This window comes from Aphelocoma coerulescens, chromosome 13 (assembly GCF_041296385.1).
Source record: "Aphelocoma coerulescens isolate FSJ_1873_10779 chromosome 13, UR_Acoe_1.0, whole genome shotgun sequence".
NCBI lineage: Eukaryota > Metazoa > Chordata > Aves > Passeriformes > Corvidae > Aphelocoma > Aphelocoma coerulescens.
In genome coordinates, this window is record NC_091027.1 from 14,114,452 (window position 1) to 14,126,894 (window position 12,443).

General features: G+C 38.2%; 1 protein-coding gene across 1 annotated transcript in view; it reads left to right on the forward strand.

The window, feature by feature from the left end:
* TENM2 (teneurin transmembrane protein 2) overlaps nucleotides 1-12,443 on the forward strand; it is a 744,328-nt gene that overhangs the window by 2,611 nt on the left and 729,274 nt on the right. The window contains exon 2 of the mRNA XM_069029269.1: nucleotides 5,330-5,403. The gene's annotated coding sequence lies outside the window, so the exon portion shown is untranslated. The remainder of the gene's footprint in view (nucleotides 1-5,329; nucleotides 5,404-12,443) is intronic.

A 12,443-nucleotide genomic window follows, 5' to 3' on the forward strand; every position in this document is an offset into this window, starting at 1 on the left:
AGGTGCCATCTGGCCATGATCAAAGTGGATCTGTCCAGCTTACCAGGATTGAGATTCGCCTTTGAAAAGTTCCATGGGGTCAGCAGACCTGACTTATTTCAAGGCAGAGCGATGGCAGTTGGCAAAGACTGTAAGAATGGGGGTAATTCCAATAGCAAAGGATTGTCCAGTTATCCAGAATCTTTTCCCTTATAAAAGGATGCATCTAAGTCAAGACATTCTACCTCCTTTCACAAAACAGAAGTGTAGCCTTGCAGAATTAAATGTGGTGGGAGAGTAGTGGGTGGTATCATTGGGAGCAGAGAGGGGCTATAAATAATCATTACTGCCTTGTGAAACTCAAAGCACTTAAGAAAGAAGTGTGAGCTGAAATATTTCCTTTTTTTTCTTCAGCCCTGTCAGTGTTGACATTTGACATAAGGTAGGGGAAGGGCAGTGACCAAAACATAATGATTATAAGCAGCAGCAAAATATATTTCATTGCACAACAATGTTGAATGTGGATTTTCTCATCAGGTGTTTGTGGTACTCTAACTACTGAGAATCAGCAGGACAGCCACTGGACTCTGTTTTTAAAGAGGAAAGTATGGCTTAATGAAGTTTTTTGTTGTAGAAATTTTATCTGAAGCCAGTACCAGTCAGTATTGCATTTACCTTGTAGTAAACACAGTTATACACCTTGTCACTTTTGCACACTAACTCATCACTTTCCTGTGCTCAAGTCTGGTTGTGCTCTATGTAGACAGCATCTTTCAGATCAAATCAAATTATTTTTCTTTTTTCTGATGGTCATTTGGAAAATGTGTATTCAAGAATACATTTTTGATCAAAATGCTGTACATAATAGTTATACTTGGAAGCAGTTAGTCCAGGAAGATGCACAAGCTATGAAGCAGTTGCATCAGTAGTTGATGTTCTTTTAATGTGTTTCAAATCATCCATGAAAAATGCTCTACTTAAAAATCAAAGAGAAGATATGGTTATTCTTATGTGGGATATAAAAGTATCTGAGTAACGTAAAGTTAATACTGACTTTTAAAAAAATAATTCTGAAATTTTCTACCAGGTGTGCTTCTGTGTCCTGTCTGACTTAGCAAAGTTTGACTATTTCATTACAAACTTCTGTTTTGATTATTGGGAATGAAAACCAGTTAAGGCAGGAAATGCAGCTGGGCTATAGATACTGAACACTTTCTAGGCAACCAAAAGTAAATCTTCTAAAGCTAAATATATATAGTTTACCCTAAAGACATTTCTTCAGAGAATGGGATGTCATCTTGCAGTCCTTTATAACAGCCAATATATGAGAAAAAGCCAGGATATTCAAACACACAGAAAAGAACCCTAAAAGTCACTGTAGTTTCTGAATTTCAAATTAGGACAAAGGGAAGTGTTAAGTCAATGAAGCCATTTGGTGTTTGTTTTCTTAAGAAAGTGGTAGCAATGTACAGATAGATTGTACAAAGGAGGTCTGAGCTTTGTGCTGTGTGTCTGCCAATTTCAGAACAGGATACGTGATTTAACTCTGAAATATTTTCATACCTGCTCCTTCCAACCCTCCTGCCCCCTCTCCCTCCCCTTCTCTGGATGTATGTGATAAATGACAGATTCTCTCTGATGATATTCCTGTGGCACTCCAAAATAATTCTCCAGACATGGTAAAAGGTTTTAGAGACTGTAAAACTGATTATCTCTTCTGTAGCTCTTTTCATCTTCAAAGCACTTACCAACATTAACTAATTAATCCTCACAGCATCCCTCTGAATTAGATATCATTGCCATTATACAGATGGAGGAATTGAAGCAAACACTTTGTGAGCAACCAAGACAGTTTGTGACAGAGATGGAATTAGAATGCCCAGACCTGTATGTCCAGGTTCTCTGGCTGAACTGCCTCACCATTTCTCTCTTGAGAAATGTACCTATAGGTATTGGTTGTATAGTTTCTGTTAACGAAACCCTGTTAGGAATGGCTTTGATGGGAAATTTATTTATAGTCAGACAGACTATTTTCTGTTTAAATCTGCCTTCTGCAATATTTTCTGGCTGGTCCAAGTTAGTCAAAAGATAAATCTCTCCTATAGAATCACTGTCTGCTGACTGCAAAGTTCAAAATTAAAGATCAAGCAATTGTGGTGTTTAGGCAGGAAGCAGAAATTGGAAAACAAGCCTCATTCCTCTAGTCTGAATTTAGTGGCTTGTTTATCAACTATTGTCATACAATTGAACTTAAAAACATGCAAATTTACCCTGATGCTGTAATAAAATAATCTACACGCTAGAAAGCTTAAGTTTTGAAAGCTGAGAGGACAGACAGAAGTTCCAGGTGTGGTTGAGAACTCTCCCATCTCCTTTAGGGGTGTGGTTTTTAACTGTCTCGAGGCTGATGAGCCCTTGTCTGCATTTCTTTGATGTCTGTGGCAGCACTTGCCATTTGTGGGACCTTTTGCCAGAACAGCTCCTTAGGTGTAGAGCAAGTGCAGGGATTGGTGAGCAGATGCTGGAGTTGTTGGTGCCATGGCTTCAGCTCTCTCTGGTTGCCCACTGCTGTGTGTGATGGCTGTAGCTGGTCCTCAGCAGGGTGAGGGGGATTTTCTGCTCCTGTGTGAGCAAAGGGGGCTGCTCTGAGCAGGGCAGGGTGGGAGCTCAGGTGCTGTCAGTAAATACTGCTCAAAGTTCAGCAGACGTGCTCTTAAATTAATATTTAACCAGATTACTACATTTTGTCTGCTTCATTAATTTTTTATTAATTTAGGAAAATGATGTTGATGGAAGTAATATTGACAGGGTGTGTTGTCTGGTTTTGGATGCTGGGGGTTTTTTAATATCTTCTGGTAAATGGAAACTTATCTTCCTTATGAGCACAAACCATCTAACAAGCCATATGGGGCAAATGCTCTAATAAGACAACAATTATTAGGGCATGATGCATTAATGTTTTATGTTGTTCATAACTCAGCTTTAAGAGATTAATAATGGAGATGTGAGGGGAATGCTGTCTTAAGTGTTTATGATTATGTTAATATTAAGACATAGTGTAGGAGAGGAAATTGCTTTCAGGTAGTTACTGTTTGTAGAGAGAGTATTGTGAAGGAAATGTTCTTTCTATCTTCTTCCAATAATTCTTAAGGAGTTCTGCTGAACTGAATTTACAGGAGCAACCCTCCATGACTAGAAATCTATGGGAACCTCTTATAACTTAACTTCCTTAAAAAAATAATTCTAAAGTTGCCACAGCTGAAACTCTTTACCCCCACATTACTGGGGAGTAAGATTTCCAGAACTTTTAATTAATTTTGTAAATTTCACAATTTTTTTTCTTCTATGCCTGAAACAAATCCTAGTGGCTCAGAACTCTTTTTATGATCTGACCTGAGCATTTGCATTTGGCCCGTGCACTCAGATTAGCAAAGCCACTTATAGATAAGCAGCTGTCCTTTCAAAAGGCAGAAAAGAATGCTTGGAAAGTTTGGAGGTATTATTTAATCACAAGGATAGGGTGAACAAATGTAGTAAGGAGAAGGAAAAAAAAAAAAAGAGATGAGTTGAATTTTGTAATGCTGTTCAGTTGTGTGCATAAAAAAATTATTCTGAATGCAGATATTTTTTCTTAGCTCTTTTTTCAATCTTAAGCAACTGCTGAGTATTCTCCTTTCTTCTAAAAGTCACTAAAACAAAAGTACCTTTTGTAAGAGATGAGAGTTCTTTGCTATGTATTAGGAACCAGCGCTCTTCGAAGTGGTGGTTGTGTTACTTTGTCCCTGTAGGTAGAATGAAAACGTGGCATTCACACTTCAATGGAGTAATTCTGTCTGGCCCTCTTCTGTCACGGAGTAAATGTAGCTGTGTGGTCTTCACTTGGCTCCGTTCTTCTGTGTTGAATTTTTTTCTCTGCCCCTTCTCTTTAAGTCTCTATCATATTTTCTAATCAGAACCTGAACCCTGTAGCAGTTGAGTTGAGCTTATGAGATGCTGAAGTGAGATAGAGGTTAAGCAATAGAAGTTCACTTATGCAGAATTGCTCCTGCTCCCAGCACACTGCAAACTTCTTTGTGTCTCCCTCCTGCTCTCGAGTGCCTGCACGGGGACTGTCCCTGCTTCTACCCAGTGCATGAAACACACAGCTGTTTATCACAGCCCAGCAGGCAGGATACAGAGATTTTCAAACACCACTACTGTACCTTTATCTCAATAGCATTATCCCCTGCCAAGACAGATATGATATATTGAAGTATCTGTAACCGTTACAGGATCTCTGCATATTCCTTGAATTTAGCCTGCAGCAAGTCTGTCATCCATGGTGATCCTGATGTTGCAAGAAGCAGCTTTAAAATATCATCAGGGCATTGGTACTGACTTAAAAGCAGCATAGGCACTACTGACCTGTGAATTGAGACATGGCCATTAAAATAGGCTGTCTGCTTTTTCTCCTTCCCTACTGCTTCTTTATGTGCTGGTAGTAGTCCCCCATCCTGTTTGCAACCCCCTGTCAGATAGAGGTGGGGTTCAGATCATAGCCACAAAATAGCTAGGGTTCAAGATTATCTAATTTTTAAACAGTTAACAATAGTTAAGAAAATAGATTCCAACCCACCAAAGTCTGTTTAAGTTTTGAGAAAACTTTCCTTTATTTTTGCTGGCTGGATTAAACCTAGCACCATATGTAGGAAAAGGACCAGTCCAATACTGCAAACCTTTTTATGTTTTATTACCTACAATATTTGTGTACAGCAGTGCTCAGTTACACCACAACAGTGCAGAGATCCAATCTTCACAATGTAATGACTTCCTGATATCTGTCTTTAAATGATAAATGAAAAGAATATGTTGCCTTCTAGCTGCATATACAACAAAGTTTATTGCCACCCGAAATTGTTTTGTATTCCTTGGGTGGGTGGGGAGGTGTAGAAGGAAGGTTAAAACCAGACTTTTTCCTAACCTGTCCCCAGGTTATATTACTGGGATATATTTCCAGTGTTGTTCAATCTCCCTGAAATGCATCTCTCTGAAATTCAAAGGGGAGAAGTGGCTGTGTGGGGTTAATGTTGGGATTTTACAAAAGAGTTTAGATCAAATCAAAACCCTCAGCTATTGGTGAACCACAGGTTCTCCTTGATCGTGTAAGTCCTTCCATCACCCACTCCAGCATGGCACTTCTGAAATGCAGAAATCTGTCACTTCTGAGATAAAGCCACTAATCCACCTCTCTCCTTGACACATTCTCTGTTCAGTGGGCAGATTTCTTATATGGATATTTTCTGTCACTTTTGCCAGTACTGCCTCTGTGTCATAAGCTGATGGCTTTAACCAGTGATTTTCTGTTTTTCAGACTCAACGCAGAAATCCAAATACCTCTCTGTGAAGTGTTTTCAGAGTTTATCCCCTGCTGAAAGTCTCCTCAAGGTACTGGCTGTGAATGACAGCAGACACGTTATAAACTAAATTTTTGAAAAATGTTTCTTGCTCATCCCCAAAGAGCTTGTGAATTCTATAGTCTGCATTATTCCTCTCAGCACCAGCAGCAGTCTTGCTGCTTAAATATCCATAATTGTCTTTGTTCTGATTATTTTGGGTTAATTTTTTCAATCATACTTTCACTTTCCACGCTGTTGTGTAAATTTTGCAGTTTCATATCTCTCTACTATCTTTTCCTCCTTTGCAGTCACCTGATCTCAATATCCTGCTTGATTTTTTCTTTCTGAGAAGTCAACTTGATTATTGCCTTTGTCTGCTCTTAATTTTTTGCCGCATCTGCTCAAGTATTTAGTCTGTTTCTCTCTTAAAAATACATTTGGTGTTGTCATGAGCTTGTGCACTTTATTTCTGAAATAGCTCTCAATTTAGTTCCAGTGTGGTTTTCGTATTAACTCATTGTGTGGATTTCAAAAGGATTTCCAGTGCAATGGTTCCTTTTGGGTTCTTTAGTAGAAGGTTTATATGTTCACATCTTTAAGATTGTGTCTGTGCATATACATGTGAGTGCATCTGAACACCCACTTCTGTATGCATATGTAAAAATATGAATGTATATATCCATACTTGTATATATACACCTGGAACTTTCCCTACTACAGTGAAAACAAACCATATATATGTAGGCCTGTATCGCTGAGTGAGATTTTCTTCTGAGAAGAGAGGACATTGTGATGACTGTAAGGTTCCTTATAATCTGTTGATTTCCTTCCTGAGCTGTGGTGATGGTTTTGTGCTTGGCAGGATGAACAATATCTGTTGTATTATAGGCTGCAGTCGTGGGGCTTTGAGATTCCTACTGACACGTGCAGCAGTCTGGCTCCCTCTTCTTGGACTTCTTTTATCAGGAAGTCCTATTATTTAGGAAAATAAAAATTTCTATGTTATTCCCAGTGCTTTGGCTCCCTGGTGAAAATTCAAGACCTAGGATGTAATCAGAAGTCTTTTCAAGTGCTTGCACTGATTGCCGATACTGTCTTGCTTAGGTTTGGATGCAGCAAGATGGTCAGCTGCTCACCCTGCCTTGCCTCTGTGTCCACTAGGAGCAGTTCCCACTCAGCCCGGTCAGCTCGGGACACACCAGGCTGCGGGGGCCAGCCTCCAGTATCGGAACGACCAGAGGGCTGGCTCGTGGGCCCTTCCAAGGGACCTCAGGGATAAAGGCAGATGGCAGAGGAAAGGAGGCAGGCTCAGCGTTGGGTGAAATCCAGAATGTTTATTAGACCCCCTAACGGAGGACTTCACCTACCAGGGGTGCCCAGCTCTGAGCACTGAGACAGGCGTGTGCAAGGGGTTTTATGGGGGGGTGGCGGTCAAGGGAGGGATTACAAAGGGACCAATCGGGGAAGGGAAGGGTAGGGCAAACAAGGTGAGGGACACTTATAGGAACCAATGGCAACAAGGGAAGGGAGGGACTCCTATCCCAGGACCAATCACTTGGCCCCCTCGCTAGAACTTTCTAGATGCCTGGGAGGGGTGCCAGAGTGATGGACAGAGCCCTGGGAGGAGACAAAACTGATATATGGGGAGATTTACATAAAACAGGGAGGGCGCCAACTGGGATATACCAAACACACCAAACTTAAGGGGGGGACCCGGACTGAACCAAACAAACACACTCCCACACTGCCTCACTGGTTTGTAGTCTGCTGTTGTGAGGAGGGGTTTCTCTCTTCCTGTGGCTACCCTAGCACTAGTTAATTATTTATGTCTCTAGGTGTTTAGAGGCCTGTTTTACAATATGGTTCTTTATCACAGCAGAAAGATCTTATCAGCAGAAGATTATGGCACATGTAAACTGGTGACACGAGGGGTTGTGTCTGTCTACAGCTTCCCATTCTACTTACAAGTCAGAGATGTACTGAAAGACCTATTTCTGAGTTTTGAGAGTTAACATAGCAACACTCAAAGATGCTACTTCCATGATTTCACTGTCTGGATAGTTACAGATCACAGGGCTGCTCGTACATGCAGGTTACACAGAACTGCCAGATGAAAAATCTGCAGCACATACGTGGCACAGCCAGGCAAAATTGTGTTTAGAAGACTGAAAAATTTAGACTGATGATTCCAGAAAAGTAATAGTCAAATTAGAGAAAATTAACCTACATGTCAGGGGGAAGATAAAGTCAGAAACCTAGAGAAACATAAGAGTTACACTAATTGACAGTGGAAATTCCTAATCCTTTCACCTGACACATTTCATTTTGTCATTGTGTGTTGCCCTGTCCCCTTATCCCGATGACTGCCAGCTTCTTGTCCCAAAGGCTCTGGAATTTGTAATGCTAATGCACCACAACCTGTAAGCAAGTGGTTGGATCTGATCTCTCACTTTCTTACCTGAAAGGTCATCAGTCTCTAAGCAGGTCTCAAATATTCAAGTGCACTTTTCAGCTATGAACTCAGGTTTTGTGCATGTGTTAATTATTCAGCACTGTATAAGAAGGCGAGAAAAACAACTTGGGAAATTGATGTTTGTATCATAGGTCATCCCTTCAATTATATTAACTATATTTATTCCTAAATGAATTGGTCACATTGCTCAAGAGGACAAAAATTTGGAATAAAGAGTTCTACTAGTAGTTTTTTAATAATAAATGCATTAAAAGGAAGGCAATCCAGAAGATATACCCCCAACAACTGGATTAGAATATACAGTAGCAATTCACAGGGGATATTTTTACACACTGTGTATTGATGAGGTGTATTAATCCAGTTTCTCACGAGATGGTAATTATACTTAATGAAAATGTAACTTAAATTTCAGCAATTCAAAGCCACATTCTCTGTGGGTTTTTTGTTGAGATTCAGTTAATAGGCGAGCTCATGGTTTATGCAAAATTGTTACTTCATATCTTTCTTCTTCTTGGGAATTCTTCCTCTGCATGTTGAGTATCGCTAAATGAGATCAGTCAGTTTGAAACTGATGCCTTATTTTCAATCCCAGAGTTATTTAGGTTGTTTAGGTCCACAAACAACCTTGGAGGTCACTTGAGGAAGGGATATTGGGTAGTCAGTTTCTTTTGTCTCTAAAAGTTTCCACTGCTTCTGTCTTGCTTTGCTGTCTCATATAATGCAAAAAAACCACTTTCAGAAGTGTGTATTTGTGGAACTTCTTTAGAAACTTAAAGTATATTGTTTCAGAAACTATTGTAAAATAGCAGAAAATAACTTAAATACAAATGCAAATATTGAAGTTGGTACCTAGAGGGATTATAAACTAGGATTTTGCCAATCATGAATAAAAACCAAAGCTCCTGTAATTGCTGGTGTCCTGTGAAAACACTGGATGGAAAGAATAAAGAATTACTCAAGTAATTTGGGCTTCTCAGTGGTAGTCGATATTTGCTCACTAGTGGTGTTGGGGCTGTTTTTTTCATTTTGTAGTGGGGTTTGGTTTTTGTTTTTTTCAGATACATCAAATAGACTGTTTTATAATGATCTTCTTCTAACAGTGGTGTAGATTCCATGATAAAGCATTTGTGGATTTTTTTCCTCCTCAAAGCTTTTTTCCTGTTTATAAGTCTTTCAGGAAATATCTTGTTTCAGTTTAGTTCCTGCAAATTTACTGCTATTGTAGCAGGGCAGCCACTTTCAAGAAATTTTGACAAGAATACTTCACAGCCAGCTACAACTATTTATAAACTTGAGGTTGTCTTTGATCCTAAATCAGCTTTCAATTACCATTTTAGTTACACTGGGGGGAAAAAAAAAAAAAGAAAGATTTTATCATATCCAGGGTACAGCAAACTTGGGAGGATGGAGATATTTTAAGGCTTGGGTTACTAATTATAGCTAACTTATTACCACACATTGTTACTGGTATTCTACAATACTTGTTTATTTAGAACTTGTCTGGCCATTTAGCATGTTCTAGCATTGGTTCTTTCTTTAGCAATATATGACTTGCTCGATTACTTGAGTTGTGCTTTTTAATAATTGCTAAGATTTGGCTGTTGAATACTGTCAGATTTTCCTTTTTGTAAATGTTAATTGAAGAGGGTAAGGGGTTTTGGGATTTTTTATTTAGCTGGCTGGTGTTCCTCTTGTTCATTGAGTAAACAACAAAAAATCCAACTTGATATTTTAACTTCCCCTATTTTAACCTTTTCATCAATGCAGGGAAATTAATTGAAATAGTTGTTCTTCTCTCCAGTATTCCATCCTGTATTTTCGTGCCAGATACATCCTTGTGCCAATGTCTTTAGCAAAACAGAAAAGGGGGCTGTCCTTGTAGCAGAATATTGAGCACTAACGTTATTTTTTGCCATTAAGCCAATGGACATCTTAAAAGAAATGTTTTGAGGAATAGAATCTCTGTGACTTCTGTACCAAAGCCTGCAATGGTTATCACAGCAAGTACTCATTGGGAGACAGTGTTCTCACATTAGAGTCTCCAAACTGTTCATTTTCTTCCTTCAGTTTCCTTGTGCAATAGTGAGGTATCTTTTTCATGTCAGTAGAATAGGAACTTTATGATCAAAGGTTGCATTCATTTAATATTAGTCTCTGTTTTAAGTATAAAGAGAGAGACCTGACGTAGAATATGAAAGTCCTATGATGGTACTGTAATCTCTCAAGGTGTTAATCAGAAAGTGCCAGCAGAAATCTTGAAAGAGCAAAATGCAAATGAAGAAACTAGAGAGTGTTGTGTGAAAGTACCAGAGGATTGTGGGATATTGTATGTTCCTATTTTAGGTTCTGGGTAGATTTTTGGGAAAAGGTCTTAGAGCAACACTGCTTTGCCTGTTATGTTGGATCACTAGCTGTACCTCTGCATTTTGACTCCATGTTACTGAACACACCCGTTCTTCACCTGCTAATCTAGCAAATATCTATGATGGTGAGACTGAGTGCTAGGCAAAAACATGAATAAATTGATGGTTAGTTTCACAGCAACTTCAGTGTGAGTATTTTTGCATCCAGTGTGCATCTGCCTTCATGAAGATGCATATATGTAGAGAAGGGCAGGGGGATGTGTATTTCTAAATCCAGCCAGCAACCTTCATGTGCTTAGAGAGGACATGTGTCAAATAAAAAGGAAAAGCATTATATTCTTAATGTAATATTTAAGGTTATTTGCATTTAAATTCTTCTTTTTTAGAAAGCTGCATTTTCTCTAGCAGCAGTTACATATTTGAATATAAATGTCTTAATATATAAAATCCTTCCTGCTTTCTACAAACTGAAGAGTAAACTCTGCTCTAATTATTTGCTCAAAAATCTTCTATGTATATCTTGGCTGCAAGGCTGGTCATACCCAGGGTTCTTTAGGGAATGTTTACATAAATAGCTTGCTCACATATCTATTTATAAATATGATTTGTACAAATGCTGAAATAAATATTTGTTTTCCCTTACAGTACTACTCTTTCTATTTGGATTCGTAGAAGAATAATTAATGTGTAAATATCCTTCAGCTAATACAGTATAACTTTATACCTTCAAGTTTTAGTTTCAAATGAATAACCTTCAGTCAGTACAGTTTCTTTAAATGTCTAAAAGCTATAGATTGTTGCTTCGGTATGGTTACACCTTGGCCAAAAATGAATGGAAGAATGACACATGACTGATGCTCCCATATGCAATTATATTTTTGCCCATGAAATAAACCAATAGAAACAAGGAAATACACCCCAGAGCTGTAGCAGTCATTGTTTTTTTGGGTGAGGATCTTGTGCTTTATCCAAGAGATGTTGTACTGCAGCACAGTGTGGCTTTGAGAGACAGCTCATCATAATCTCTGGGGCCATGACCTAACAGATTAAATAGAACGATGAGTTTGTATTGTCAGAGCCATTCTGTCTAGAGGACAAAACATTTTATTTAGAGGGTAGATTGATGAGATTAAAGCTTTGCGTTTATTTCCTTTGCACACTCAAATTTATTGTCAGTTGTTTTTTATTAAACCAGACGGTGGATTGCTAAAGGAATTACTTTAAGACAGATGATTTCATTTAAATGAATATTGAAGGATCAAAACCCTAAGAATTTATTAGTAAACTCAGTCCCTGCCATTCCTTTGCTCAAAAAGCCGCTTAAACTTTTCTTATTTCATGTTTATTTTAACTTGCAGACTATTTACCAGAATTGGAGGCATGTAATTCTGTCTTTTCATTCCTTTTCAGCAGTAAATACACTTGGAATGCTGCAAGGTATTGGAATAATCAGAAATTCAAATTATTCTTAAGTCTGTTTTCTTTAAATGCTTTTGACAAATGGCACAAATAAATAGTATTTATTATTTGTCATCCCTTTTTGTAGCTACACAGCTCTGCAGAATAAACAGATAAATGCGCATGAAAGCATATAGCCTTTTCCCAAATTTAATTCCTCACTGTAAGAAAATTACCTAAATGTTTAAATAAACAGTTTACACGGAGAACCTTTTCATTGTCTTTCCCTTTTCCTGTAGCTCTCAGCAGGTGTTTAAATGTTTTATTTTTTTCACTTCAGACTATCAGTGTAAAGGAATACCAAAAAATGTGATAGTTTTAGATAATCCAAAATTCCCTTTGCTCAGCTTCTTAGTTCATAGTTATCTGTGTGAATTAGAAATCTATTACTGAGTGTTCATTTTTCACCCAAATCTATTCACCAAGCATCAAAACTCATCAGTGAGATTGAGTAATGCCATTTAATTAGTCTTTGATATACAGTTAAATTAGGTCTTAATAAGGGGTAGTGCATCCTAAAATCAATTATCTCACTCTTCTTAATAAGAGCAACTAATTAGTAGGTAAATCGCCACAGTTCCCCTTTTATCCTACAGTTTTTACAATCTTGTGGAGGAGATTAGGCTGAGGAAATTACTCCTTGATAGCTCTGAGAAATTTTAGGGCATACCTTAGAAAATGTTTTTCTAAATGAACTGCGGTACAGAAAAGAAACAAAAAATAAATGGGAAAAAAACATTCAATTTCTCGATAATTTTCCCCAAATTGCTTGCATGAGGACCAAAGCAAACAGAA